Source organism: Lissotriton vulgaris, chromosome 1_1 (assembly GCF_964263255.1).
Source record: "Lissotriton vulgaris chromosome 1_1, aLisVul1.2, whole genome shotgun sequence".
In the NCBI taxonomy this organism is placed as follows: Eukaryota; Metazoa; Chordata; class Amphibia; order Caudata; family Salamandridae; genus Lissotriton; species Lissotriton vulgaris.
In genome coordinates, this window is record NC_141685.1 from 1,271,158,116 (window position 1) to 1,271,184,158 (window position 26,043).

General features: G+C 51.7%; 1 protein-coding gene across 3 annotated transcripts in view; it reads left to right on the plus strand.

The window, feature by feature from the left end:
- The window catches only part of LOC147748976 (gametocyte-specific factor 1-like), a 657,206-nt gene that overhangs the window by 372,808 nt on the left and 258,355 nt on the right, over positions 1-26,043 (plus strand). The window lies entirely within an intron of this gene.

Genomic DNA, 26,043 nt, shown 5'->3' on the forward strand with positions numbered 1-26,043 from the left:
CTTTATTCAGACCTTGCTCTTCTTGTGGGAAGTTGCGTCTTTTTAAAGAGGACCCCCACAAGAAATGTATTTATTGTCTCTACCCTGAGCATGAAGTTGGCAGCTGCAAGTTTTGTAGAACCTTTTCTAACAAGACTCTAAAGGACAAAGAAGGCCGTCTCCTCCTTTGGCTCCAACGTCTTAAAGACAAGGATTCAGCTCTGTCTGATGGAGAGTTTTCAATCTGGACCCTCCTCTGCAGCCTCTAAGGGTGGTAGTGTGCAGGATATGCCTTATTTTCTAAAAAAGAAGAAACTGGCCCTGCCTTTGGCCTCTTTGGTTTCCCCACCAGCTCCTACTACTGCTGCGCCCACGAGACCTGGCTCTCAGGATTCTTCTGCTGCCTCACAGCGTGTTTCCATACCTAAACATGCTTAGTCGTCGACGGGAGCGTCTACGAGCGTTCGGACGACGAGATCTGCAGTGTATACATCGTCGACGACACTGACTACAACGTCAGCTTTTAGCTCGTCGACGACTGCCTCGTCGACTGCCTCTACATCGAGAGTTTCATTGGCCTTTCAGACTCTCGTCAACAATTCCTTTCACCTTGTCGACGAAGAAACCAGCATCGCCGACGAAATCCATCAAAAAGTCTTCATCGTCGACGAAGACTCAGTCGACGAAGACTCAATCGACTAAAGCTTCGTCGACGAGGGCTCAGTCTACAGGGGTGTCTACCACGTCGAAGACTTAGTCAGTGACTTTGCCATCTAGAAAACTTCCGTCGACGACTGCTCCGTCGACAACTGCTCCGTTGACTAGCTTACCGTCGACGATGGATTCATCTAAGTCATCTTCATCGGCGGCCATTTCAGCACCATCAACGATGACGTCAACGGCACCGTCGACCGTGGCACCATCTTCATTTGCCTCGTTGCCTCTAGTGCCTTTACCTTCTTCAGTTTCTGCATCTGTCGGCACCGATCTTCCACACCATCGCCGACCAACGCCATGCCAGCAGTTGTCTGCTCCTGATCCGTAGCCTCCTTCACCTATGTTTGCCACTACCGCTGAGCCCAACTCTGACTCTGGTAATGATGTGGATGACCCTTTCGGGGCTGCCTACAGTCCGCCTGATCTCATCATCAAATGTCAAGATTCCAGCAGTGACGACTAAGGCGGAGACCAGGAGTCCCATGCTGAGGAACAGTTCGTCCAAGTTCCAATGGCTACTTTGCCTTTGTCTTGGATTTCAAATATCCAGCATATGCTGGACGACTACAACCGGCGTTTTCCACCAACACCGCAAGGTACTCCTAGACCATCACCTGCTGCGACTGCGACAGCTCCGCCAACGGTTCTGCCACCTTTGCCTTTAACGCGTTCACCCCAGGTTCAAACGCCGGTTAAGATTCACACAACTGTGTATCCACAGGATGCGGATGATGAGGCGATTCCACAACGGGAGGAGGGAGAGGTCCACGATGACACTGATAATGATGATGCCTCAACCGGCATGGCAAAGTGGGACAACTACCAAATGCAGGCGTCCTCCCCTCCGCCAGGAGAATCTGGAGATTCCCCTAAAGTAGATATTGCCAGTTTTCATCTGTTGATGGATAGAGCGGCTCAGCGCTTTAAATTGCCAAGGACAGAGAGGGGACTGTTTCCTCTACCATTTCAAAAATCAGCCTTTCAAACAATTCCACACAATTCCAATAATCGATTATATGTGGAAGGAGGGAGTTAAGCTCATACAGGCTCCGCATTCGTTACCTGCCCAAGTGCCACGCCTTGAAAAGAAATATAAGGCCCCAACTGGTTCACCAGCATGCCTGGTCTCTCACCCTAAGCCGAATTCGGTTGTAACTCAAGCAGCACAGCGTCTGGCCCGTAATCCAGCGTCTCCAATCACCGCACCTCCAGATAGAGAAGGTCGGCGCCTAGACGCCATCGGACGAAAATTCTCCACCATGGCTTCCACTAAAGTACCGGTGGCGAATGCCTTAGCCATTTTGGGCCGCTACGACTGGCCGATGTGGTCGGACATATCTGCCCTAGTCTACCTCATCCTGGACGCTTCCAAAGCTGACTCACAGCAAATCCTCCTGGACGGACAAAGCGCATTTGAAGCGATGATTGACTGCGCAGTCGATATTGCAGGCACTGGTTTCCGCCAGCATGCTAGTGCGGCTGCCTTACGACGCCAGGGGTGGTTGAAGGCCACCTCCTTCCGGCAGGAAGTTCAATCCAAGATCCTTGATATGCTATATGATGGTGAATCTGTTTGGGTCCCACATTGACGAAGCTCTGGAGTCCATTAAGAAGGACACTGATACGGCTTAATCACTGGGCACTTTGCAGTTTCGGAAACCGCCATTTCAGGGTGCATGCGGACGCGGCACTTCTACTTTTCGAGGACACTCTCAATAACGCTCCTACAATGAGAGCAACCAACGTTACTCTTCCAATCAACAGCAATCAAATCAACAGTCCTCAAAGCCCTATAGGGGAAAGTCATCCTATCGGGGATCCACTCCCAAAAGCCAATGACTTTTGTCATCCCCAAAGTGTTGGAGGTCGAATCTGTTTTATTCGAAGTGGTCCTCCATCACCTCGGACCGCTGGGTTTTGGACATTGTGCTGAAAGGTCATACCTTAGAGTTCGTCAAGATTCCTCCTCATACTCCACCGTCTGGCCCGCCTCCTCCCCGTCTCAAGAAGCTTTACCATCAAGTCAGTCTTCTTGTTCAGAAAGGTGCAGTCGAAGTGGTTCCAGTGTCTCAGAGAGGAGAGGGTTTTTACTCTTGTTTCTTCCTCATCTCAAGAAGACGAGAGATTGGCGACCAATTCTGGATTTGAGGGCTCTCAACAGATACCTAGAGCCAATCTTTCCGCATGCTGACACTACTGGAGATTCTGCGTCTTCTGGCCAGCGGGGATTTCATGACCACCATAGACCTTCAGGACGCATACTTTCATGTCCCAATTCTCCAACCGCATCGAAAGTACCTGCGCTTCAGGGTGGGGCAGACACATTATCAGTTCAAGGTGTTGCCTTTCGGACTCCGCTCTGCCCCTCGTGTGTTCACGAAGGTGTTGGCTCCTGTGGTGGCTCACCTACGCCTCCGAGGCGTCCACATTTTTTCATACTTGGACGATTGCCTCCAAGTCTCAATCACGCCATCAACTGAGCTGTAGGACCTGGCCTCGTGGCGTGGTTCACCCCCCTCCCCCCTACTCAGCTCCCCGTTAGCCCAGCTCCATACCTAGAAACCCCTAGGGCCCTGCCCATGCCCGACCAAACGCCCACGGCCCGCATCGGCCTGTCCCTGGCCACCTTCCCAGCCCGCGCGCCCCAAACCCGCAAGGCCCCATAGGCCCACCGGCAGCCATTTTCCCTTCCCGAGGTCCCTGATTCCGTGGGCCTAGTATGACCCCAGCCCCAGCGCAGCTTAGGCTCCAGACGGGCCAGCCCCTGTTGGGAGGGTGAGGGCTACCCTAGTGAGAGGATGGCACCTCCGGCCTCCCCTGAGAGACTGGTTTCTGTCACACCTCTGGTCTTCCCCTGGGGGCCAGTTTCGATTGCACCTCTGGCCTCCCCGAGTGCTGGCTCCAGACCTGCTGGGCGTCTGGGAATTCCCGGACGCATACTCAAAGGACCAACTGCCGGACCTCACCCACGGCCCGCCCCCAAAGCCTCAGACCTCCGCCTGCGAGGTTCCGGACATCAAAGGGCCACTGGACTATATCAAGGCCCGCCCCTGAACTAGCGGGCAGTTGTATCTTGGACAAGGAAGCCCTGCTGATCTGATCGCGGCTGAACTGAACTTGGTAACTCTTCGAGCCCTGCTGACCTCGTCGCGGCTCAAGCTTGAACCCTGAAGATCTGCATCAACCATTCTGAGCCCTGCTGACGTGGTCGCGGCTCCTCACGAACTACCCTCCGGATCGAGCCCTGCTGACTTCGTCGCGGCTCGAGGAGTACTCTAGTCCGGCTGGACTATCGACGATACCAACACGAGTTGAGTCATCCTCAAGTGAGTAGGATCACCAGTGCGGCTACCATCTTCCGTAACCCCCCGGCTCGAGGATTGAGAGCTGTGTGCAGGGTACGCTACGTACTGGCCTATGAGACTGAGACTGTCCCGCTACCCCCTCCCTGAAGCCTTGAGACTTTTGCGATCCCTTGATCGTTGTATATAAGAGTGCTCATTCTTTTACGTGATTATAAAGAAGTTGATATCGAAAACCAATGGTGTAGTGTCTGTTCATAAGTGTGGTGTGGTCCTCGTGTGTACGATTCAATACTTGAGGTCTCCCCCAGCGGGGATCTCTCGTTAAGGCTCGGCATTATTGGCGGGAGAGGTGGGTCACGGAGGAGTCGGGTAGACATAACCTGGCCTCTGGGATCGCCCTTCCAACATGAGCCAAGACACACGTCTTTGTCAAAATGTGTTTCAATCCCTCAGCTTGGCCATCCATGTCGACAAGTCAGTTTGCACCAGCGCAAACCAGGAATTTCTTGGGAGCGATCTTAGACACCATGCTTTCAAAGGCGTTCGTTTCACACGAACGACAACCGAAAATCCTCCACCTGGTGTCTCTCATTCGATCAACGGTACAAAAGGGGGTGGTGATGGACGGAGCATCTGAATCAATCAAACACTCACACCCAGTCAAAAGATTTGGGTTTAATCCATCACCGTTCTTTAGCCCACTCTGCCACCCCAGTTCACACATGGCTATATGCAAATCAGTCTGACCCTGTGCCTCATGGGAACAGTCCAGCCCGAACTGCCAAGCCATGTCTTCCCTGGACCGGAAACAAGCTTCCGAGGACAGATTTCTGGCATTCCAGCCAGCTTCAGCCCGGCTTGCTTGAATCCAGTGGCAAAGTGAGCAAGGGACTCACGTCTGAGCATCTCATCCGATCAAGGCAGTCTGTTTCTGTCCGGACATTAGTCATTTCTGGGTATGGCATCATCTTGTATTGCACTGATCCCACATTGCAGACTGCGGACCCGTCCTATTCAAGAGGAACTGGACGTACAGTGGCGTCAGGTCTCCGGATCTTTCAACGACCAAGTGGACGTTACAGCCCGCATGAGAAAGGGTCTGTGCTGGTGGGCACAATCAATCAATCAAGGAATTTGTAAAGCGCGCTACTCACCCGTTAGGGTCTCAAGGTGCTGGGGGGGCCGCTACTGCTCTGTGGGGGTCCACCATAAGCTATTTTGTAGCATGCGCTGGGTGTTGAAACAGTATGACGAGACGGTGTTGACTTGCTTGATCATCGTGAGGGAGGAGTCCAGTTTGAATCCCAGGTTGCGTGCGTAGTCCGTTGGCTTGGGTGTGGTGCCCAGGGCAGGGGACCACCAGTAGTTGTCCCAGGCAGAGGGAGATGGTCCCAGGATGAGGACTTCCGTTTTGTCCGAGTTCAGTTTAAGCTGGCTGAGCTTCATCCATTCTGCGACATCTTTCATTCCTTCCTGGAGGCTGGCTCTGGCGGTGGTGGGGTCGACCAACCTGGCGACTGAAACATCCTTCCTTGTCAACGCGCCAGATCCCACGCTCACAACGGACGGCTGGGGTGCTCATCTTCAAGGTCTCTCTATCAAGGGCAAATGGTCTCCACCCCAACGCTCTTGGCATATCAACAGGCTAGAGTTGATGGAGATCTTTCTGGGACTCAAGTCGTTTCTTCCTGTAATTCAAGGGGAGTCGGTGCTTATTCAAACGGACAATACCACCAGCATGCACTATATGAACAAACATGGAGGGACCAAGTCTCAATGCTTGTCTCGACTGGCTCAGTCGATTTGGGATTGGGCTCTCCATCATAAGATAACCTTGACGGCGGTGCATCTGCCGGACATTTCAAACTTCCTGGCAGACTCCCTCAGCAGGTCCACATCGTTGACATACGAATGGGAGCTGCATTAACCGACTCTGGATCTTGTGTTTCACCGATGGGGTCGCTCATCTCTAGACCTCTTTGCGACACCAGAGAATTGGAAATGCCCGTCTTACGCAAGTTGGCATCCCCCTCCCGGATCGTGCGGGAATGCCCTTTTTATCAATTGGTGCGATCTATTTGCTTACGCCTTTCCGCCGATCCCGTTAGTACCACGGGTGCTGTGGAAGATGCAGGCAGCCCTGCCACACTCTATTGATCGCTCCTCGATGGCCCAGACAGGCGTGGTTCTCGGAGTTGATCCTTCTGTCCCAGTGCGAGCCCATTCCTCTTCGTCCTCGTCCAGACCTCCTGACGATGGACAGTGGCCAGGTTTGCCATCCGGATCCATCCACTCTACAATTGTCGGCATGGAACCTGAGCACCTTGAGTTTGCAAACTTAAATATCTCAGAAGACTGCAGAGAGATCGTCGCTCATGCTAGGGCTCCGTCTACCATCAAAACTTACAAACTCAAGTGGAAGAGATTTTGTCATTGGTGCTTGGCAGCAAATGTCCATCCAATCCATTCTACTCCGGAGCAGCTTCTTCCGTTCTTTTTGAGTCTAGCTCAATCTGGACTCTCGCATGCTACCTAGAGTTTTCCTAGCTGCAATCTCTCGCTCCGGCAAGATGGCTCCTCCTCCCTCTGCTCGTCCAGGATTATCCGCCAGTTTTACAAAGGGCTTTTCCGGAAGTTCCCGCCTATTTGGCGCCCTCCTCCACTGTGGCATCTCAATGTTGTTCTGTCTCAACTTATGAAATCACCATTTGAGCTCATCCATAGGGCGGACATTAAGTTCCTCACCTAGAAGGTTGTTCTTCTTCTTGCTCTGACCTCATCTCGTCGTGTGAGAGAACCTCCATGCCTTTGCTATCAAACCGCCTTATCTTCAATTCAAACCTGACGGCATGGTGCTTCGCACCAACCCATCTTTCCTACCTAAGGTGCCTACAGACTTTCATCTAAATGAACCTGTGTTCTTGAAAACTTTCTTTGCTGAGCCCAAGTCTCCGGCTGAGCAGCGATTGCATTCCTTGGACATCAAACAATGCCTTAAATTTTACATTAGCAGAACTGCCTCCTTCTGCAGGTCCGACCAACTGTTCATTGCTTATGGACGACTGCGTCAGGGGCATCCAATTACCAAATCAACGATTGCCCGTTGGATTTCTTCGGCCATTGCCTTTTGCCATCAACAGGCTGGCAAGCCTTTGCAGTCTTCGGTGAGGGCTCATTCTACAAGGGCTATGTCTTCATCCACCGCCCTGTTTGCCAGTGTGCCACTTCATCAGATCTGCCGTGCAGCAACATGGTCCACCAGGCACACCTTCACCAATCATTACTGCTTGGACGCCATAAATGAGTCGGAGACAGCAGTGGGACAGGCAGTACTTCGTCATCTTTACAGATAAGGGGAGCCTCTGTTCCATCCTTTTTTTTTTTTTTCAATGATTGCTATTTAAGTTTCCATGACTGTATTACTACTGTCTTGGAGCTTTTCCATGCTGTGCTTAGCAATCTCATTGGAGGTTACTGCTCTCTATTCTATTCAAGCATGTGAATCTATGAAAGACTCCCCTAATACTGGAGAAGAACAATTGTTAGTTACCTGTAAACTGGTGGTTCTCCAGTATTGGTGTCTTTCATAGATTCACATGCGACCCACCCTCCTCCCCTCAGAGGCTCTCTTCTCCTCGTGCACTCTGGGTCACTTTGGTGCTACGAAATTCTGAAGGCTTGAGCTTCTTAGGTGAAGGTTCTAGAGGGTGCTAGCGCCTGATTGGCTGTAGTTTGGATTAGCATAATGACAGTGATATGTTACAAGTTTTTCCTTTCTCTATCATGCATTCCTATGGAGGAATTGTTTGAGGTTTCAGTTATGTATTTACTTCTAGTTTTTTCTTATGTTATGTTCTCACATACATATATTTTTAGCTTTTATTGCTATTTTATGTACTGTGGGACTCCCACTTTGATGACTGGGAATATTCAAGCATGTGAATCTATGAAAGACACCAATACTGTAGAACCACCTGTTTACAGGTAAGTAACAATTGTTCATCTGACTCCTGGTGTCCGAGGGATGTCCCACTGTTGGATCTGGTTCAAACCTTGCGAGGCCTTCCACAGGCTGATATCTGACAGACCCGCACCTCGTGTGCCTTTTGTGTTTGGAGCCCGACCATGACCTGAAGTCGTGCTCCCACTGCCCGGCCATGAATCCAAAGTCTTTGCAGGAGCGGTCCCGAAAGCTCTTGGAGGCCCGGCGGTCGGCTCAGTCACTACCAGTCTTGTTCGGCAGGAAGGTCTTGAGGCAGCTAGCGGAGTCCCCACACCTCTTTGCACTAGAAATCTCCGGGTAAGTCAAAGCATAAGGAGACGAAGAAGTACTGGCGCTCTTTGCCTTCTTACTGCCTGTCTGCTGATGCGACGCTGGACCCGGAGCATAGTCTCTCTAAGGCTCTCCAGTGCCACCTTCAAGGATGACTCCGCGCACATTTTGCGAAGCCCTCCATCGTATCTTTGGGCAGCCTGACTCGACCGGCGTGCCTTCGGGCCCCGTGAAGCCTGTCGGGGGTCCTGGCCGTTCGATGTCGGCGGCTCCAACAAGCCCCTGCAGTTCCAGGCCTAGATACGGACTGGCACTGGTTGATCTTACCGACCTTCCCCGGCATCATTCTCCGTGACTACACCACCGCCGCTGATTGTGCCCTTGGTCAGTGCAGATCATGCCCCTGGTTCGTGCAGTCCCCATCATCTCTGAGAAGGAGCCACACCAACATCGGTCGACGTCGAATTCAATGCCAGAGAGAACATTTGTTCCCCTGTTCACCCCTGGTGTACCCTATCCCCCAGAAGGTGGTGTTGAGGACTGGGAGGAGTCGTTGGACCCATTATCCGATTAGCTGGAAGAGCCGGACTGAAGACAGGATCTGAGTGACCCCAGTGGTCTGGACCTTTCTACAGACCGTGGCATGCTTTCTCTCCCTACCGTAGGTATGGAGGAGGGAGCGTCCTACGCTGTGGTAGTAAGAAAGGCGGCTGTGGTCTTGGTCCTTGAGCTCCCTTCAGTGGTGGTCAGGTCTAACCCCCTGACAGAGGTGCTTCAACCTATGGCATCCACTTCTGAACAGGTATTGCCCTTCAGTGAAGCCCTCACTGACGTCCTTCTGGGCACCTGGTCCAAACCCATCACATGGACACCTGTGGAAAGGACGATTGCCTGCGGCCATCGCTCTGCCCCGGGCGACCCTGTTTTTCTCACCCAACACCCTTCACTCGAGCTTGCTGTTCCAACCCTCTTCCTCCAAGGGCGCATTTCCTTCTGCCCCCCAGATAGGGAATGCAAGAAGCTGCATCGCCTTGGGAAGTGCATATTTTTTTCCTCCAACTTAACACTGCGGTCTGTAAATACTGCATGCCTCTTGGCCCGATACTCCCATACTATTTGGGACTCAGTTGAGCAAGTACTGCCTGTGAGAAGTTGGCCTGATATATAATGTTCACTCTTCTAGTGAGCACTTTGTATCAGTCCAAACAACCCTTATTGATTTGTTGTAAGTCAACCTTATAGACCAGCTATCCTAGTAGCATGGATACGAGCAGTCTTCGGGCTAAACTCTAGAGGGCGTGTTAAGCCAGCTGTTATACTATCACATATACCCCTTGAACACCAAGTGAAAGGACACCACACAAGTGTTATGAAAATAAACAGTGTATTTATTTAGATCACAACAGCCCTGTACTCTTTATGAGGACAGGGTACTAAGCACACAACAAAACTCTTGACAAATTTACTTTTTTGCACAATTTACACAAATGCCCGAGGGGCACGAAAAACCATATACTCTAAAAGTGGAATGCGAAATTACTAGCAGGTAAGTACTAATCTCATAGGGTTTGGAATCGCTAGGACTGGACTACTGAACCTTCAGATTACTAGCAGGAGGCCTAGGGGACTCTGGTGCAGAGTGTGCACTCTCAAGCGGGATGCGGGACAAAGTCTATGGATACTAGTAAATGCAAAAGTTAGTGTTCTCGGGCGAACCCGACTAGGTAGGTCAAAAACGAAAGTGGATCTAGGCACTTAGAGAGTTGTTCTACGCTGGAGCACCGGGGTACTCGGTTTACCTAGCCCAGGGGCTGCGGCTGCATAGGGTTCAAGTGTCGTTGGAAACCCTCGTTGACGAACCAGGAGCCTGAAAGAAGTTGTTGCTGGCAGGCGACCAGTGAAGAGATTCGGATGGATCCATGCCTGGATCGGAGATGTAAGACACCTGTAAGCAGAGGGGACCAAGTTCTGAATCACTAGCCAGTGATTAGATGGGCCCCAGGAGGGCACCGGATGGAGTCACCTCGACCAGGTGAGTGGGCGACGCTGGGCTCTGCAGTCTCACGGACCAGGAGGCGTTGTCGGCGACCAGGATGGACGTGCGAGCTGTCCCACGATGGTATCTGCTGTCGATGTCGCTGGACCCAGGATTGGGGCAACAAGTCTTGGCAAATGCAAGCCCACGCGGTGGTCTCAAAATGGCGTCTGGAGTGGACCAGGAGGGTCCGGGGTGCTCCTCTTTTGGAGGGGAGCAAGGGCCAGTTTGGAGCAACCAGACCAGCGGTGTCGATGTCGTCCGTCGTCGGGAAGGCCACAAGCCAGCGGGCTAGTAGCCAGACAACGCGGTGAGCAGCAAAGAGCAGAAGGGCCCCACGCAGATCTGGTGGATGCTGGGGGGCTGATTTTCGGTGCTGGAGCTGCTCATGGTTAGAGCTTCTCACACCCCAAAGCACTCTCTAGGATCCCTCGGCGGTCGTGCTGGGCAAGCGTCGTGCAGTCTTGAAGATGGCCAGTCCCTCGAGGTCTCGTCGCACCCACGGGTCTCAGCTGAGCTGACGATGTGGGTAGAGGTCAGAGGTGCCAGGGAAGCCGGTTCTCGTCGAGCTGGGCAGTCTTGATCCGGAGGAGAGACTTACAGCAGACAGAGATGCTTGGATGGTGCCTGCGGATGCAGGGTGACTACTCCTTAGCCACAAGGGAGAAATCTTGAGAAGAAGTCGAGAGTTCCTTTCGTAGAAAGTAGTTTCAGGATTCAAAGATTATCTAATTTGGAAGGGTCCCCGCTCCCACCTTTATACTAAAGAAAGGGGCTGGTACGGGACTAGGTCCTGCCCATGGGTGGGACCAGGAAGGGGGGTGGTTACACCCCTCTCCCATGCCGGACTTTCCCCATCTCAGAGGCTGGTGTGCCCCTGGAACTGGTTCTAGCCGGCAGATGCATAGTGAGCACCGGGGTGCCACTTGCAGTCACCTTCCTCTAAAGCCCTGCCTACCCAGGATACACAAAACCCTGTCTGGGATGGTGCTAGCACCGCCCCTGACAGGAAACCCTTTGTCCAAGCCTCCCTCGCTGGAAGGACTCCCAGCAGCAGGAGGTCAGACTTGTGTCTGTGGTGGCAGCATCCATTTTGTGATGCTGAGGCTTGAGTTAACTTTAACCGGGGTTCACAGTTACATACATGTTGTGTCCCTCTAGAAGGGTAGAATGCTAACCCAGTCGCCAGAATTGGCGAGGGGTTAGTATTCCAATTCGTATGACACCTTACTCTACATGTTTTGATAAAGCGATACCAAAGATAGCATATAACCGCGAGGATTGTAATGCACTTAAGAGTATATGGTATGCGTTATCATGGAACAGCTATTAGGACTTGGTTCCGCAAGCTGCAAACGGGCTCAGCTCATGCCAGAGCACCATCTCACACGATTCCAAGCACTCTGCCTTCAGGATTGTCAAGGCCTGCCATAGGAGTGACTGATAGGAATACGAGTGTCCATTTTAGGGTTAGGTATAGGTATACTATATCTACAGCAAAGGGTGATTACACCACTTTGCCCCAGCTGTCGTGCAGCCAGTTGTGTCCGATTTAGATGGCCAGCCAGGGGTGGCAAAATACATGCTGCAGCCCCTGGTAGGCCCTGGGTACATCTATGCCCTGAGTTACAGGGTCTGATAAGGTGGCCCAGTACCAATTGGATATGTACCTAAGGTACATGGAGTCCATTTTACAGAGAGAGCAGTAGGCCTGGGGTCCTGATTGGCAGGGTCCCAGGCCAACTATGTCAAAAACCAGCTAAAACTGTCAGGATCTAACAAGGCGCCTACCTAAAGTCTATGGACTTCAAATCCCACAATGCCTATACAGGGGGCGGGGTCCTATAAAAGTCAGGTGGACCCATTGCTTCCTGTTAGTAATTTTGTATTCTATGGTGCTTGTGTGGCTATCCAGACTTTAGTATCCTGGCTTCTCTTGGGACTGTGTTTGAGAAGCGTTGCTTGAGTATTTTTGCTGACTACAGCGCGTGTGCTTTGGAACGCGCTGATTTCCGAGGATTCAGTGGTCTGCCAGTTTCGGCGGGGAAGGAGTTTCCCGTATCTTTGTTTTGGGACGCACGCTGTTTGATCTAGCCGCTCGTCAGCGGACTGGGAGTCTACTCTCAGAAGACGCGCGGCAAGGAAGAAGAAGCGCCTTGGGTGCAGTAAGTAATAACGCAGCGCGTGATGTTAAACGCGCTGCGGTGAATGTTAACGGAGACGCTCCTGAAAAGGAAACTGTGTGTCACAGAATTGACATTGATGAATTATTGCCTGTGAGTGATCTCGCAGGAGAGCGGAGTGCTGTGGGGAACCCTCCGCGCATTGCCGCTACGAAGTACGGCACTAGTGTCATAGGTGTTCATTTTACCCAAGCGGAAGATCGTGGGAAGGCCTACATCTTGCCGTGTTGGGGAGAACTGTGATATTTGTTAGAAGACATTTGTGGATAATTGGAAGGAAGCGGAGGACAGTAGTAGGAGGCTACGTCTTGCCGTGTTCCTAAAAGAGAACCTTACTTTTATGGGCAACACTAAAATACTATTTGGAAGAGCATAACTTGTTTTGGTTTTGAATACACTTAATTTGGTGGAGGATACTCGTTTCTTTAAAGACTCTTTCTAACCAAGGAGGGGTAGGTGCTGTTTCTATACCATTATTATACACCGTCAAAAGCAAGAGGAGTGTTTCAGTACTAATTGTTGTTTACCATCCTTAGGAAACCTGTGCAGATAAACTCAACATTGTAAAGGGAGGAGGCTATTCACAACCAGGATATACAGGGAGGTGGAAGAGAGCATTGGTTCTAGAAAGGTGAACCCCTTTCAAATAGTACTAAAAGAAGCAGGGAGACAGGGATTTGAAATAACAGTACTAACCTGTGCATTGTTTTGTCTTCTTGTCTTTCAGCTATCCCTTCCCTGCAGACCCCTTCCTTTCCCTTCCTTGGTCTCCTGTTTTTTCCCTCGCCCTATCGCTCGAACCCACTGTGTTTTTTAAGCCAGTGTGTTGGTGAGATCGGGAGGTGGAGTTTTATGTGCATCAGCCGGATCCTGCAGTGTGGAGCCTGACAAAAACACAGGGCAAAAAGTTGGGGGCAACCATAGTCAGGATCTACCTTCCTACACTGCCTCAGTGCCCAGAGGAGACCCGGGCTGTTCTCTCCCAGGCAGTGGCGGATGGGAGAGAGGCAGCCAAATTCACAATAAGATGTGAACTGGTGACCACGACTCACTAGGCAGAACGATTTCCACGTTGGCAGCCCTTTGGCGCCAACTCTGGTTTAGGACATCTGGCTTTTCTGGGGATTTTCTGTCTACTTTGGACATGCCTTTTGATGGCTGTCTCCTCTTTGGTGACAAAGACTGCGCTGGAGCGCTCTAAAGATTCTCAGGCTACAGTCCGATCTTTAGGCCTCGCTCAGTCTAGCCACCGGTTCACGCAAGCTGCCTAGCCTCTCTGTGGCCATGGATGAGGGACCCTTCTAACTCGCGGGTCTGGGAGCCAGCGGGCAGGCCAGTCCACCCTCAGCAGCCTCCAAGGCTTCCTAGTCTGACCTTTCAAGGCCATCAATGGCCAGTGGACGGCAGGATCCGCCAAACGCCTATAAACGTGCCAAAGTCAGACCTGACTCCCTCTTAGACGCTTCCTTTCATTGGAGCGGTTCTAGACACAGTGCAGTTGCAGCCCTATCCTCCCGAACAGCAAACCTGGGTTAGTCTGGCTATGATACCAATGTTTCAGCCTCTATTCTGGATTTCGATGAGTGACTCTGAGGCTGCTGGGCCTCATTACCTCCTGCATCCTACTCGTGGATCATGCCAGGTGGCATATGTGGGCTCTGCATGGGACCTGAAGTTCCAGCGGGTGCAGCATCAGAGGAATCTATATCCAGATTTTCTGAGCGAACTGCAACACAATTGCATTTGTAGTGGAAAAACCAAGCGTGGGTCAAAGGCAGATCCCAATCTCTTCCCCAGCCGGATCTAACAGTGGTAACCGATGCGGTTTGTAGCCCGCGTGAGAACTAGGTTTTGACACGAGGAGGCACCCCTATGATAAAGCATGACACCAATGGTGTGTGGGGGAACCGTCCTGATAAGGGATACCCCTGTCGTTTTCATAAATCCACCTTCTACTCTGTCACTCAGTCTGGACCCATGGGCTCATTGTGTTTAGATGAGTAGGCCTAGTCCCTGAGACTGGAAACGACCCAAAATGTACTTTTGAGACTTAAAAATTATTGATTACAAAAAGACCTTGTTTTGTTAGGGTGTCATCTGCATTTTTGGTCTCTGGCTTGGCGGCCATCGAGGTAAACCTACTGTTTTCAGACATTTCTGAAAACTACACACCCGGAGGAGTCCAGGGAGGTGTGACCTGCATGGATTCCCCAACGGTTTTCCACCCAGAATCGCCTGCAAATCTCAAATTTAGCTGAAATAAAATCAAATGTTTCTCATATTTCTATGCAGGAAAGTTGTGGGATCACTGGGCTGGCACAAATTTGTACCACTGTGCGTTCCCCCAGGTCTTCAGATAAAAATGATACCTCACTTGTGTGGGTGGGCCAAGCACCTGCGACAGGCATGGGCCTAAAACGTTTTGTGGAGAAATCAAAATTATCACAAAATGACCTGGTTTTGTAAGGGGAGAACATGTGTTAATGGTCCTGGTGTCGGACGCCATCTAGGAAAACCTACCAAACCCACACATTTCTGAAAACTAAACACCCAGGGCAGTCCAGGGAGGTGTGCCTTGCATGGCCCCCATCCCCCAGTGTTTTCCTACCCCGAATCCCTTGCTACCCTTAACTTAAGCTAAAAAATATCACATTTTCCTCCCATGTCTGCCTGGAATAGCAGTGCCCGCACAAATGTTCTACGACTCCGTATTCCCTTTTTGTCTCCTGAGTAAAATGATACCACATTTGTGTGGGTGGGCAAAGGGCCTGTGACTGGGAAGGGCCAGAAACGTAGGGATTGAGGGAATAGCACAGCAAACTCTAAGCGCTGTATTTTTTTTTTTTATCCGTTTTTAGGCGATTCTGCATTGGACATCCACATATGTGAGGTATCATTTTATTGGGAGACTAAGGGGAAAGCTGTGTGATAGGAAATTTGTGCCGGCACGATTCTCGTATAGAAATGTAAGAAAAATGTTGTTTATTTTTAGCTAAATTTGAGATTTGCAGGGGATTCTGGGTAGGAAAATGGTACCCCCCTCCCCCTCCTCCCCTTGGTGTCTAGATTTCAGAATTGTGTGGGTTTTGTAGGTTTCTCTAGATGGCTGCCGAACACGGGCCCAAAAACGCAGGTGCCCCCCTTGCAAAACCAGATTGTTTTGTGATAGATCATTTTGATGTCTTCGCACTAGGTTTGGTGCTTTTCCCTGCCGCTGGTAATTGGGCCACCCACACAAGTGAGGTACTATTTTTATCAGGAGGCCTCGAGGAACACTGGGTGGTAGGAATTATGCGTCAGACCGGTGATCCTACAACATTCCTACACAGAAATGTGAGAAAAAGTTGGATTTTTTTCCCACCTAAATTTGATGTTTGCAGGGGATTCTGTGCAGGAAAATGTTAGCGGATCCACACAAGTCGCACCTCCCAGGACTCCTCCGGGTGTCTAGTTTGTGGAAATGTCTGGGAGTAGTATGTTTCCCTAGGTGGCCGCCGAGCCCTGGATCAAAAAACACAGGTGACTCGCTCACAAAAAAAGGCTGTTTTGTAAACTGCTTTTGAAGTCTCCACAGTACGTTTTGGGCCAATCCCTGTCGCAGGAACTAGGCCTACCCACACAAGTGAGATCCCATTTTTATCTTGAGAATGCTCGGTGGGTGGACGTTTGTGGAGTACCCAGGGGCTGCAGCATGTATTATGCCACCCCTTGCTGGCCATCTAAATCTGACACAACTGGCTGCACGACAGCTGGGGCAAGGTGGTGTAATCACCCTTTGCTTTAGATATAGTATACCTATATCTAACCCTAAAATGGACACATATACTCCTATCAGTCACTCCTATGGCAGGCCTTAACAATCCTGAAGGCAGAGTGCTTGGAATTATGGGAGATGGTGCTCTGGCATGAGCTGAGCCCATTTGCAGCTTGCGGAACCAAGTCCTAATAGCTGTTCCATGATAACGCGTACCATATACTCTTAAGTGCATTATAATCCTCGCGGTTATTTGCTATCTTTGGTATCGCTTTATCAAAACATGTCGAGTAAGGTGTCATACGAATTGGAATACTAACCCCTCGCCAATTCTGGCGACGGGGTTAGCATTCCACCCTTCTAGAGGGACACGACATGTATGTAACTGTGAACCCCGGTTAAAGTTAACTCGAGCCTCAGCATCACAAAATGGATGCTGCCACCACAGACACAAGTCTGACCCCCTGCTGCTGGGAGTCCTTCCAGCGAGGAGAGCTTGGACAAAGGGTTTCCTGTCAGGGGCGGTGCTCGCACCATCCCAGACAGGGCTTTGTGTATCCCAGGTAGGCAGGGCTGAGAAGGAAGGTGACTGCAAGTGGCACCCCGGTGCTCACTATGCATCTGCCGGTTTGAACCAGTTCCAGGGGAACACCAGCCCCTGAGCTGGAGAAAATCCGGACAAGGGAGAGGGGTGTAACCACCCCCCTCCTGGTCCCACCCATGGGCAGGACCTAGTCGCGTGCCAGCCCCTTTCTTTAGTATAAAGGTAGGAGCGGGCCCCCTTCCCAAACTAGATAATTCTGAATCTTGATGACTTTCCACGAAAGAACTCTTGAACCTTTCTGAAGACTCTCCCTTGTGGCTAAGGAGTAGCCACCCTGCACCAGCGGGCACCATCTAAGCGCATGCGGTTTGCTGCAAGTCCATCCTCCGGATCAAGACTGCCCAGCTCGACGAGACCCGGATTCCCTGGCACCTCTGACCTCTACCTACATCATCAGCCCAGCTGAGATTCGTGGGTGTGACAAGACCTCGAGGGACCGGCCATCTTCAGAACTGCACGACGCTTATCCAGCACGACCGCCAAGGGATCCTCGAGTGAGTGCTTTGGAGTTTGAGAAGCCCTAACCCTGAGCAGCTCCAGCACCGAAGTCCAGCCTCCCAGCATCCACGAGATCGGCGTGGGGCCCTTCTGCTCTTTGCTGCTCACCGCGTTGTCCGGCTACTTGCCTGCTGGCTTGTGGCCCTCCTGACGACTAACCACGACACTTCCATCGCTGGTCTGGTTGCTCCAGACTGGCCCTTGCTCCCCTCCAACAGAGGAGCACCCCGGACCCTCCTGGTCCACTCCAGACGCCATCTTGAGTCCACTGCGTGGGCTTGACTTTGCCAAGGCTTGTTGCTCCAATCCTGGGTCCAGCATCGCCGACAGCAGATACCTTCGTGGGACAGCTCGCACCTCCATCCTGGTCGCCGACAACGCCTCCTGGTCCAAGAGACTGCAGAGCCCAGCGTCGCCCACCCACCTGGTCGAGGTGACTTCATCCGGTGCCATCCTGGTGCCCATTTGATCACTGGCTAGTGATTAAGAACTTGGTCCCCTCTGCTTTCAGGTCGTCTCCATCTTCGATCCAGGCTTGGATCACATCGAACTTCATCACTGGTCACCTGCCAGCAACTTCTTCTTTCAGGCTCCATAGACTGTAACGAGGATTCCCGACGTCTTTTGAACCCTATGCAGCCGCAGTCCCTGGGCTAGGTAACTTGAGTATTTTGGTGTACCAACATAGGTTGGCTATCTAAGTGTCCAGATCCTTTTTCGTTTTCAACCTATCTAGTCGGATTCGTCCGATAACACTAACTTTACGAAATCTAGCATCCATAGACATTGTCCCGCATCCCGCGTGAGAGTGCACACTCAGCACCCCGATCCCCCTAGGCCTCATGCTCCTAACCTGAAGGTTCAGTAGTGTAGTCCTAGCGATCCTGAAGCCTCTGGTTAATTACCTGCTAGTATTTCGCATTCCACTTTTGTAGTATATGGTTTTTCGTGCCCCTCGGGCATTTGTGTAAATTGTGCAACTTGAAGTATTTTCTTAAGAGTTTTGTTATGTGCTTAGCTCCCTGACTCATAAAGAGATCAGGGTAGACTTGTTATAAATAAATATCCTTTTATTTTCATAACTTGTGTGGTGTCCTTTCACTTGGTGTTCAAGGGGTATATGTGATGGTATAACAGCTGGCTTAACACGCCATCTAGAGTTTAGCCTAAAGACTGCTCTTGTCCATGCTACTAGGATAGCTGGTCTATAAGGTTGACTTACAACTAATCATCAATAAGGGTCGTTTGGACTGATACATAGTGATCACTAGAATAGTGAGCACTGCATATCAGGCCAACTTCTCACACAAGAGACCTCAAGAACGTCCGGCCCATCTCTCTGCTCCCCTTCCCGGCCAAGGTCATCGAGAAAACAGTCAACAGACAGCTAACCCGATACCTCAAATAAAACAGAATCCTGAACCCTTTCCTGCCAGGTTTCCGTAGCAATCACAGCACCGAGACTGCCCTCATCGCCGCCACTGATGTCATCAGGACCCTGCTGGACAACGGCGATACCGCAGCACTCATCCTCCTAGACCTCTCTGCGGCCTTCGACACCGTCTGCCACCGCACACTACGCTCACGCCTCCACGCCGCAGGGATCCGAGACAAGGCTCTGGATTGGACCCCTCCTCCCTCTCTGGCAGAACCCATAGCGTCCGCCGCTTTCCCCCCCCAACCCCCCCCCCCCCCCCCCCCCCCCCCCCATTCTGTTCTAAAGCCTCAGAGATCTGCGGCGTACCCCAGGGATCCTCCCTCAGCCCGACGCTGTTCAATATTTACATGGCCCCGCTCGCACACGTAGCCTAACCTCAACATAATCTCCTACGCCGACTACACTCAGCTGAGCCTCTAACTACCAAGGACCCCATCACTGCCAAAGCCAACCTCGAAGGAATGAAGGCCGTCGCCGACTGAATGAAGTCCAGCCGTCTAAAACTGAACTCTGACAAAACGTAGGTCCTCATCCTCTGCATCCTTCAGCCTGGGACGACTCCTGGTGGCCAACGGCACTGGGCGCATCCCCGACACCCACTGACCACGCACGCAACCTGGGAATCCTCGTCGACTCAACACTCAATGACCAAACAAGTCAACGCCGTCTACTCCTCCTGCTTTAACACCGTCCGCATGCTCCGCAAGATTTACAGATGGATCCTGACAGACACAAGAAAGGCAGTCACCCAGGCCCTCGTCGGCAGCATACTCTACTACTGAAGCGCCCTCTACGCGGGAGCCCCGACCAAGCTCATCGAACAACTACAATGCATCCAAAACGCCTCTGCACGACTGATCCTCTACGTACCACGCCACGGCCACATCACCCTCCACCTGAGAAACCTCCACTGGCTCCCCGTCAACAAGAGTATATCCTTCAAGCTCCTCACCCATGCACACAAGGCGCTACAAGACCGGCCCAGCCTACCTCAACAGACTGCTCTCCTTCTACAACCGCCAGCTACGCTTCACCGACCTCTCACTCGTCACCGTCCTGCGCATCCGAAGAGAAACCACCAGTGGGAGATCCTTCTCATGGACATGGAACACCCTCCCACTAAGCCTACAACGGACCCAAGACCTGCTGACCTTCAGGAGGGTACTCCAGACCTGGCTGTTTATTCAGTAGTGCCCCCCCCCCCCCCCCCCCCCCTCCACCCACCCCAGCACCTTGAGACCTTCCCGGGCATGTAGTGCGCTTTACAAATGATTGATTGAAATAACTGCTTGGAGGTCCCCTTGTTTGTGCGGGACTATAGTTCTCATGAATTCACTGGAGATTCCGTTAAGAGATATGATTACAGGTAGGAAACTATTCCTTCTTATATGAGCACTGAAAGAATGACTACATGCTGTGTAATCTTATTTGTTTTGGAAAGCTAAATATTTAATTTCATTCCGCAATTATGACAAATAATTTACAGTTGGAACTGTTTTCTCTGAAATGCAAGCTTGAAACATATGACAAACATTTAATAGGCGGGGCATACTAATGTAAATTGTGTACGCGCGCACACACATGCGTGTTTAACAATTTGTTTTAATATACAGCTTCTGTAGTAGGGGTATCTCTGTTATAGTCATAATCTAGTGAATAGTCCCGCCCATGTGCGTGGACCCCAGAGCAATCAAAAATAATATAAAGTGTTGAAAAAATGCAGAACTGCACAGACACTTAAGAGAATTTAAAGACAGATAATGCAGCCTATAACCAGGCTACACTGTCCAGTACTTCAACTAGAAATTCCACCAAAAATCCACCAACAGCAAAGTCTGTCCAGATTTCCTTTGCCTTAGCAGCAAAAACCCTCTGGAATGATAGAGAGGAAGACCTGGACAGACAAGCCCCATAGGCTGCCATTATGTGGCTCAAAACAGGATACTGTGCCTTTAAGAGAACTTTCCAGAACTTCACAGTATCCCAGAATCCCAGAGTGCCGTCGAGGCACAGGTCGCCGTCGAGGCACAGGTCGCCGTCGAGGCACAAGTCGCCGTCGAGACACAGGTCGCCGTCGAGGCACGGAAGGTCGCCGTCGAGGCACAGAAGGTCGCCGTCGAGGCACAGAAGGTCGCCGTCGAGGCACAGAAGGTCGCCGTCGAGGCACAGAAGGTCGCCGTCAAGGCACAGAAGGTCGCCGTCGAGGCGCATAAGGTCGCTGTCGAGGCGCAGAAGGTCGCTGTCGAGGCGGAGGCGTCGGCGCCGAGGAAGAGACGCACGACGTCAAGGGACCGACGCTCGCAGTCTGGTCGCCGTTCTTTGACGTCTAAGAGGTGGAAGGAGACCTGACGCCGTGGGAGGTTCGCCTACGTCCCAGGCTGGTAGAGAAGGGGGTTCGCCTCACTCGGTGTATTCCGAGGTGTATACCCCGTCGGGGAAGGTGACTTCCCCCTCCTCCGTTACCGAGGGGTCCCCCTCCGAGGAAGCCTACTCCTCCTCCGTTGCCTCCACCGCAACCTGGGTCAGGGTTGCCAGGGAAGCCACCTCCGGTTCCGCCAAGGTCGACTTCGTTGCCTATTCTTCCGACGCCTCCTAAGGGTACACCTAGACCGAAGGCCCCCGTCCAAGCCCAAGTCACCCGTTCCGGTGGACCCGGTTGATAATCCTCGGCCGAGGAGGTCACGTTCACGCTCCGGACGGTGAGGAAGATCAAGGAGTCGTCATAGATCCTCCACCAGATCAAGGCGTCGCCATAGGAGGCGGGGGTCTAGGTCCCGCACGGACTCTTTCAGGACCCATTCCTACTCGCCGACCTTATCGGACTCCCCTGAGACCAGGGTTTCTCCAGTGGATGACATTGCCACTTTCCAGGAGGTCCTCCTGAGGGGGGCTGCGAAGTTGAGTATCGCGGTGACGGCACCTACACCTTCGACATCAGTGATATTCGAGACGCTTCATAAGAAGCATTTGTCTCGCCCCCTCCTGCCACTAGTACCTGGATTGAAGGAACCTGCAGAGGAGCTATTCCTCACACCAGCGGTGGTGAAGGCCTCTCCCTCCCGACTTCTAAAGAAGTACAGGGCCCCGGATTCGGACCCTGCCTTTCTGAGAGTAGATCCGGTGCCGAACTCGGTGATAGTGACGGCGGCCAGGAAATTACACTCTACCTCCCCGTCATCCACTGTGCCGCCAGATAAAAGTCGATGGATCGACTCGGCTGGAAGGAAAACGTGTGGGACCGCTTCCACAGCCATGAAGGCGTCCAGCGATACAGCTCTGCTGGGACGTTATGACCGGGCACTGTGGGACTCCCTGCAACAGTTCGTGGAACTGCTACCGAGAGACAAGAGAGGACTTCCAAAAGCTCCTCAAGGAAGGGATGCTGGTGTCCAATCAGGTCATCAGCGCGTCTGCGGATGCCTCCTTGTTGGCTGCCCATGGTTACTGCCATGGAATCAACCAACGGCGACATGCCTGGCTCTGGCTCACGCCACTCAAGCCGGAGGCCCAGCAGCGGGTGGCCAACCTGCCCTTTTCCGGCGATACCTTATTTGGAAAACACACAGATGATGAAATGGCCCGCATGAAGGCGGAGGCGGAGACCCTTACGGCTGTGGGCTTGGAGAAGCCCAAAGAGAAGTCCTACCGGCCGTTCCAAAGACGCTACGGCGCGCAAGGAAGAGGACGGGGGCAGTCTTCGGGACAGCAGCAGCAGCAACAACAGCAGCAGTTCCGGAGACCCTTCCAGAAACGACAGAAGGGTAGAGGGGGACTACAGTCCTCTACCACGGAAAAAGGGCCCGGCTGGGTCTCGACCCTGAGCGGTTACTTCCCCTTCATCCGTTACCCGCTCCGGTGGGGGGGGGGAAGCGTTCAATTTTTCTGGCAGAGTGGAGAAAAATTACTCCGGACAGGTGGGTGCTGAATATTGTTTGCAATGGATACAGTCTTCGGTTCATCAGCCCTCCTCCAGCGATCCCTCCGGTCAGCTCGCAGTATCAACTGCGCGAGCTCCAGGCGGAGGCCTATATCTTGGTAAGGAAAAGGGCGATAGAAGACGTACCTCTGTCTCAGAGAGGAAGAGGTCTGTACCCCCGGTTCTTCCTGGTTCGCAAGAAGGACAAGAACGAGTTCAGGCCCATTCTGGACTTGCTGCAGGCAAACAAGTGGATTCGCAGAGAAATGTTTTGCATGCTGTTGTTGCATCAGATTTATCCTCAGTTGCAACAGGGAGACTGGCTTTGTGCAATAGACCTACAGGATGCGTACTTCCATGTGCCCATCGCGTGCAAACACAGGAAGTTTCTGCGATTTAAAGTCTGCACCAATCATTATCAGTACACAGTACTGCCATTCGGGCTGAAGTCTGCGCCCAGAACCTTCTCGAAGTGCATGGCAGTGGTAGCAGCACACCTCAGGAAGAACAAGGTGTTTATCTACCCGTACCTGGACGATTGGTTGATTAAGTCCTCCTTCTCGGAAGCTCAAGCGCACTTCCAGAAGACATGCGTTCTCTTGAATAAATTGCGGTTACACATCAACATGTCCAAGTCTGTCCCGATCCCGGTCCAGTGCATTCAGTACTTGAGAGCCACCATCAATACGCTGTCAGCAATCGTGTCTCCTTCGGAGGAGCGACCGCGATCGATCCTTCGGAAGGCTCAGGCTCTTATGACCGCTCCATCTACAACAGTGAGGACGGTGTCTTCTCTACTTGGGTCGATGGCCTCTTGTATCTTCCTCACTCCTCATGCACGACTACACATGAGACCTCTGCAGGAGTGCTTGGAGGACCAATGGGACCAGAGGAAAGGGTCTTGGGACGACAAGATACGACTGTCTCTGCATGCTCTTAAGTCTCTGAAGTGGTGGTGTTCAGCGGAGAATCTCCTCAGAGGGGTTCCCTTCCACAAGGACATTCCTACTCAGACTATCGTGACGGATGCCTCTCTCCACGGATGGGGAGCGCATTCGGGAGACTTACAGATTAGAGGAACGTGGTCTACAATGGAGTCCACGTATTGCATCAATTTCCTGGAACTCAGAGCTGTTCACTTGGCACTGAAGGCCTTTCATCCGTCCTTCCAGACCAGCTCTCTGCTTGTACAGACGGACAATACGACCACGATGTATTACCTCAACAAGCAGGGGGGCTCGAGATCGCGCACCCTTTCTCTGGAGGCACAGACGATCTGGCACTGGCTTCCGGCCAGAGGATTGACGATAACGGCTACCCATCTACCAGGTGTGCAGAATGTTAAGGCAGACGCACTGAGCAGACTGATTCAGGAAAACCACGAATGGGTCATAAACGACGAAGTACTAGGAGAAGTCTTCGAAAGGTGGGGGACTCCAGACGTAGATCTGTTCACCACCGCTGAAAACAGCAAATGCAGAGACTTTGCCTCCGGGTACTACCAGCAAGGGACGCTGGGGAATGCGCTATGGATCAACTGGTCGAACAGCTTTGTGTACGCTTTTCCACCCATTCCCCTGATTCCAGCGGTGCTCATCAAGCTGTCCCAGTCCAGGGCACGGATGATCCTAATTGCCCCGGAATGGCCCAGGCAGTGGTGGTTCACGGACCTGCTTCACCAGTCTCTCCTACTGCACATACGGCTGCCGTGCAGGCCAGACCTTCTCACGAAGTTCGGGGGCAGATGTTTCACTCCAACCTCTCGTCTTTGAGTTTGGCGGCATGGCTCCTGAGAGAGTGCAATATGGCCACTTGAATCTGCCCGAAGATTGCATGGACATACTAAAGGAGTCTAAGCGACCTTCCACTCGGACATCCTATGCTTACAAGTGGAAGAGGTTTTGTATCTGGTGTGCGTCCAAGAACTTTGTTCCGACGATGTGCAAGGAAGATGTCATCCTTCCTTATCTTCTACATTTGGCGCGGTCTGGCCTTAACGTTCATTCCATTAAGGTACATCTCGCTGCTTTGACTGCCTACAGGAAATGCCCTTCACAGACTTCCTTCTTCCAGATCCCTGTGATCAAAGACTTTTTGGAAGGCTTGAAGAAAGTGTTCCCTCCTGTCAGGCTTCCTTCGCCTTCATGTGAATTGAATGTGGTGCTGTCCAGATTGAAGGAGCCTTTTGAACCTATTTTTAAAGCTTCGTTGCAGCACCTGTCCTGGAAGGCGGCGTTCCTCGTGGCCATTACATCGGCCCGCAGGGTGAGTGAAATTCAGGCGTTGTGTTGCCAAGAACCTTATACTGTATTTCATGCTGCTAAGGTTGTTATGCGTACTCACCCTAAATTTCTTCCCACGGTTCTTTCTGATTTTCATGTCAACCAGACTATAACTTTGCCTACGTTTTTTCAGAATCCTTCATCTCCAGCTGAAAGGTCCTTACATTCCCTGGCTGTTAGGAGGGTATTGAAATTTTATCTGGATAAGACCAAAGATATTTGTAGGTCAGACCAATTGTTCATCAATTATGGATCAGTCAGAACGGGTCTTGCGACCTCTAAGCAGTCCATCTCTAGGTGGATTGTGTCCTGCATACAATTGTGTTACCAGAAAGCTAATAAGACCGTAGGAGGTAAACCTAAGGCTCATTCCACCAGGAGCAAAGCTGCCACGACGGCTTTGCTCCGTAATGTTCCTATTGCAGAAATTTGCAAGGCCGCCACATGGAGGTCGGTTCATACCTTTGCTAAGCATTACTGTCTGGACACTGATGCCAGGGCAGATGCTTAGGTTGGCCAGGCTTCGCTGTGGAATTTGTTCGCACAATAGTGGTGTTGATTTCTTTTCTCCACCGCCGCTTTGGTGTGGGGATGGGCTTGCCATTCTATTCACTAGATTATGACTATACACAGAGATCCCCTACTACAGAAGGAGTAGTTTCTGTCCTGTAACTCCAGCTCTGTAGTAGGGGTATCTCTGTTATAGTCATAGGCGCCCGCCCTCCTCCCCGGTGGAGAGATATTCATGTAAGGAATGCTACAGGTCTAGCGTGTTACGACCTCAAAAAGAACTGAAAGTAAAAGGGACCTGCAGTGCATTCTAGGATACTGTGAAGTTCTGGAAAGTTCTTTTAAAGGCACAGTATCCTGTTTTGAGCCACATAATGGCAGCCTATGGGGCTTGTCTGTCCAGGTCTTCCTCCATTTCAGTCCAGAGGGTTTTTGCTGCTAAGGCAAAGGAAATCTGGACAGACTTTGCTGTTTGTGGATTTTTGGTGGAATTTCTAGTTGAAGTACTGGACAGTGTAGCCTTGTTATAGGCTGCATTATCTGTCTTTA